At 42.7% G+C, this 5,619-nt stretch overlaps 1 non-coding gene across 1 annotated transcript; it reads right to left on the minus strand.

The window, feature by feature from the left end:
• Positions 1-2,284: 2,284 nt before the first annotated feature.
• LOC119319725 lies at positions 2,285-2,391 on the minus strand. The gene has a single exon (XR_005154592.1). It is a non-coding gene; the product is annotated as a small nucleolar RNA R71 (small nucleolar RNA).
• Between the last annotated feature and the right edge of the window lie 3,228 nt (positions 2,392-5,619).

Raw genomic sequence — 5,619 nt, forward strand, 5'->3', positions numbered from 1 at the left:
GTGCTAAATGGGAAGACTACTTGCCGTATGCCGAGTTCTGCTATAACAACAGTTTCTAGACCAGTCTAAAGATGTCACCATACGAAGCTCTGTATGGCCATAAGTGCCTGATAAGCACATTTCATATATATAATTTGGGCATACAAATATACCATTTGTTGAGTTCTGACCATCAATTCTTGCTAAGAAATACTGAATATTTGAATGATAATCATATAAGCGCATGTTGACTAATGAATTGTTTCTTTTGCAGAAAAGTGTGCAAAGGCACTATAATTGTCAAGACATTCTACTATGTGGCTAACGAGAAGAGAGAAGGGCATGAAAGAAGTGAAGAAAGGGACCTGAGCATGAAGGAAATAAGAAACCGAGGGCCAAAACTGAAGAAAGAAGGGATCTAATTGAGGCAAAAGTATAGAAGGAGAAGGGCAAAATCAGAAAAGTGGCAGCTGAGAGAAGGGGAACAAAATCCCTAGCGCAACCAATTTTTTGGATCGGGCCTAGCACACACATCTCTCCCTCACCCCTCCTTCTCCACCATCGGCTGCCGCCGCGGCCAGGCCGGCGTGGCGACACGCCACCGCGCCAATAGCACCCCTCACCACTAGCCGCTGCTCCACCACTTCACCATCGCCATCCATCCATCCATCACCCAGCACCACTGTTGCACCACCCACCATCAGCGCCGCCACCTGAACTCCGAACCACCAGCAACCCAGGATGGCGCCATCCACCACTTCCACTCCTCCCTCTCTCTCTTGCTGCTCCTCCCTCTTGCTTCGCCCCTGCTGCTTCTCTTCTTCCCCATGCCTCTGCTGCTGCATCTTCCTTCTTCTCCAAGCCCCACTGCTGCTCTTCTTGCGATCTCCTCTGCTACCCCTCGTCCCTACTACAGCTGCTCTTCCCTTCTCTCAACCTCACGCTGCTGCTCCAACTCCAACAGCTGTTGCTCCTCTCCAATCCCCCCAAGCTGCTGCTCCTCTCTCTCCCACGTTGTTGTTGTTCTTTCCTGAACAAAATGTCCTGCTGTTGTTCTTCACTTGTTACTATTAGAGTGTGTAATTTCTTTGAACATTTAGAGTGGAGACTTGATAGATTGTAATCTATTTTACACTGTTTCAATATATATGAATCGCCCGTTAGTTATTTGTCTGTTACATTCAGGTTACTAGTTGTGAATCTTGTTTTGTAATTGTTCATTGTGAAGTCAGATGTGTGAACATGCTTAATTCTTAGTCCCTGTGATAGCTCCAGTACATGTGTTTTTTATGTTGTCTCAATTTCTAGTATATATATATATATATATATATATATATAGTGCTCGTGATGTGCTCTTTCCTTGTATCTCAAATATGCTTCTGTCCCCAATATTAAATGTTTGCTAGTGTATTTGTTTTCTCATTTGTTAGTCGATCTATCCATTGTGTGTAGTAATGAAAATCCTAAAAACATTGACTGGCAAGTTATTCTTCGCCCTGTCTTGTTATTTGCTTGTGTTGTTAAGAGGTGGGTGATCTTGTCCTACTTTGAGTGGGAAAACTTGTTTTATTTTCTTTTGTATTGCATTACCAAAAACCTTTTCGTCTGATCTAGCTTTAGCTGAGCACGACTATTGTCGCCTAGTCCCTGTGGAGAATTCGACATCCGTAGTTTGGGCTTAAAAAACCCCGCTATACTTACAGTTGATCATTTGGCGCCGTTGCTGGGGACTTGCGTCAAGCGATTGTGTTAGTCTTTAGACTAGGTTTAGTTTATTTCATCGTTTAATTCACTCTGTATTTCTTTTCCAGTGTTTCTTTTTTTCCTTGGTGTTGCTTCGGCTTATGAGGATACTAATCTTCTGACTAGTGTTTGATGTTTATGAGCGTGTGTAGGAAATCATTAATCTTTGCAGGTTGTTCTATAGTTACACTCGGTTAAGATGGCATTGCTTCGTGATCTGTGGATGCCCAAAAGTCAATGCTATATCACAGGACCAGTTTGGCCAACTATTGAGGCAGAGAACTTCGAGCAGAAACCTAGTCTTATTGCTTTGGTTCAACAATGTCAGTTTGGAGGACGGCCTACCGAGGATCCCTATGAGCACTTACACCGAGTCATGGAGTATTCAGATACAGTCAAGTACCATGGAGTTCCTCAAGATGCAATCATGTGCAGGTTGTTTACATTCTCTCTCTGTGATGATGCTCGTGCTTGGTACCGATCCTTGCCATCAAGGTCATACAGTTGGATTGAGATATCACAAGCATTCTTGGATAAATATTTCCCACTACACAAGCAGTCCATGATTCGAGATGATATCTTCAACTTTGTTCAGCGTGAAGGCGAGAGTTTGTATGATGCTTGGGAGAGGTACGAAGCCTTGTTCAGGAGATGTCCTAATCATGGGCTCGAGAGATGGTTAGAGCTGCAGATATTCTATAGAGCGTTGACTTCGGACACTCGCGGTTACATTGATATGGCAACGGGTGGAGCTATTACAAACAAGACACTTGATGATGCTTTTCTGCTAATTGAGAGCATAGCTTTCCACCAACTTCAGTGGTACAATAAGAAGCCCACATCTAATTCATTGGTTTGCTTGCAACAAATCACTTCATCTCAGCAAGAATCTCTTACACAAAAGCCGGAACAAGTTTCTTCGTGTGACAAGATTGAGCTTTCATGGATTATCTTTGATGATGATGACACCATCCTAGTTGACACACACACTTCAGATCATATGGATACTAGCATTCTAGATTCAGTTTTACATTGTGATGATTCTTCTGTGGATGAACCAGAGCTACAGTTAGTTACTTTGGATATTGAGGAGACACCTTTAGTTGATATTGATCATGTGCTGCTAGAGCCAGATATGGAAAAGTTCGCCTTCGATGATGTTAGCCGCATTGATTCCTCAACACCTGAGCCTGAGATGGAGAGCTTCATCGTTGATTATGGTGAGGTGGATTCAGATGTTAAGGAGCCAAGCTCCACTATTTCACTTGTTGCCACGAGTCTGGTGGAAATTTCTACTACCACACCTCACTTGGTATCTTCAATTGAGGTAGTCCTGAAGCTTCTTCCTAACTATCTCAGGTATGATCGCTACTTTCTCAAAAAGATATGCCATATCATGAATACTGCCTATGCACCAAGCGATTTGTTGATGATATCTATTTATCATATGCTCAATAGATATGCTTATGTGATAGGATACTCTATTGATGACTTAGAGGGCATTTTCCCTATCACTTGTATTGGCTTGTTTGTTGAGTTTTCTTTCAGGTTTACGCTTGTATACCATTCATTGCGAGCTGACCAAGTTCGAGATGACATCCCATGGGATCCTGGTGGATTCACAGCATGGTGATAAGGAGAAGCAATGGGCACACGCGAATAAGAGTGAAGATGGAGCAGGCATGAGGATAGAGAAGCAAAAAGAGAAGAGCTGCAGTTTAGAGGGTGTCGAGCGAGTGCCACATCAAAGCCCGGTGAGCTGTTTCATGACCCCAATCTTAATATATCATCCATTGATACATGATGAAATCATTTGATATTTGGGTTGCTTGAGCCATTTCTTAAATGTTGTGCCATTGAATTTTACCTTTGACATATGGTGCTTGATGTGAATATGTGAACTGATTTCTGAATGCCTTGTAAACTAGTGATCTATACAATGATTGCTTTGCTGAAACTAGTGAGAACTATTAGTTTTGAGTGCTCAAATCCCTAGTGCACAAGTAAACTTAATCATTTTCTGCATTTACCTTGATACACCTAGATCACTATGTTTAGATGATGTATTTGTGCCAAGTATGTACCCATTCAGAGCAATCACTTTACTACTATGGACTAGCATGCTATGTTCCCTGGATCGGTAGCATGTGAACCAGATATGGTTGAGTGATGATTCTTGTTTTTGTTCAAAAAAAATTTATATCTTATAATGAATAATAGTCTGACTACCTACAGTAGCATGTCATGTTCCCTGGATCGGTGGCATGTGAAATCGGGTTAGCTTGGGCAGTAATTAATAATAAAAATGTAATTGTTGAACCAGGTGTATACCATGTTCTCTGGATCGGTGGTATGTTCCTTTGGGGAGACAAACTAAAAAAACTAATAATTGGTCGAGCCAGGTGTATACCATGTTCTCGGGATCGGTGGTATGTTCCTTTAGTGAGACTGATAAAATATTATCATTACTTCCTGCAAATTCAATAAGTGGTTCAACTACAATGTTTTGTTCCTGGTAATAAGTGATCTGATCACAAGTTTAAGTTCTTTTTGTTTTGTGGATCATGCTCTCTTTAGGAACCTTTTGGCACAATCAGCATTTGAACTTGCTAATCTTCTTTTATCATTGTAAAAGTTTAAAATGGTCAAGTCTGCTAGTATCCTACTGCTTTGTAGCACTCTAACCATTAATTTTCACTAACTAAGTCTCAAACATGCACTATTTAGAGATCTACTTCACTTGACATTCTGTAGCCAGTTCACTATTCACTATCTAGTTCTTGTCATATTCCTTTGCTTGAGGACAAGCAAAGATTTAAGTGTGGGGGAACTTGATAAGCACATTTCATATATATAATTTGGGCATACAAATATACCATTTATTGAGTTCTGACCATCAATTCTTGCTAAGAAATACTAAATATTTGAATGATAATCATATAAGAGCATGTTGACTAGTGAATTGTTTCTTTTGCAGAAAAGTGCGCAAAGGCACTATAATTGTCAAGACGTTCTACTATGTGGCTAACAAGACGAGAGAAGGGCATGAAAGAAGTGAAGAAAGGGACCTGAGCATGGAGGAAAGAATAAACCGAGGGCCAAAACTAAAGAAAGAAGGGATCTACTTGAGGCAAAAGTATAGAAGGATAAGGGCAAAATCAAAAAATTGGCAGCTGAGAGAAGGGGAACAAAATCCCTAGCGCAACCAATTTTTTGGATCGGGCCTAGCACACACCTCTCTCCCTCACCCCTCCTTCTCCACCACCGGCCGCCGCCGCGGCCAGGCCGGCGTGGCGGCGCGCCACCGCGCCAACAGCACCCCCCACCACTATCCGCTGCTCCACCACTTCACCATCGCCATCCATCCATCCATCACCCAGCGCCACCACTGCACCATCCACCATCAGCGCCGCCACCTGAACCCCGAACCACCAGCAACCCACGCCGGCGCCATCCACCACTTCCACTCCTCCCTTTCTCTCTTGCTGCTCCTCCCTCTTGCTTCGCCCCTATTCCTTCTCTTCTTCCCCACGCCTCTGCTGCTGCATCTTCCTTCTTCTCCAAGCCCCGCTGCTGCTCTTCTTGCGATCTCCTCTGCTGCCCCTCGTCCCTACTGTTGCTGCTCTTCCCTTCTCTCAACCTCACGCTGCTGCTCCAACTCCAACAGCTGCTGCTCCTCTCCAATCCCCCAAGATGCTGCTCCTCTCTCTCTCCCACGTTGTTGTTGTTCTTTCCTGAACAAAACGTCCTTCTGTTGTTCTTCACTTGTTACTATTAGAGTGTGTAATTTCTATGAACATTTAGAGTGGAGACTTGATAGATTGTAATCTATTTTACACTGTTTCAATATATATGAATCGCCTGTTAGTTATTTGTCTGTTACATTCAGGTTACTAG

The sequence above is a fragment of the Triticum dicoccoides genome, chromosome 6A (genome assembly GCF_002162155.2).
Source record: "Triticum dicoccoides isolate Atlit2015 ecotype Zavitan chromosome 6A, WEW_v2.0, whole genome shotgun sequence".
In the NCBI taxonomy this organism is placed as follows: domain Eukaryota; kingdom Viridiplantae; phylum Streptophyta; class Magnoliopsida; order Poales; family Poaceae; genus Triticum; species Triticum dicoccoides.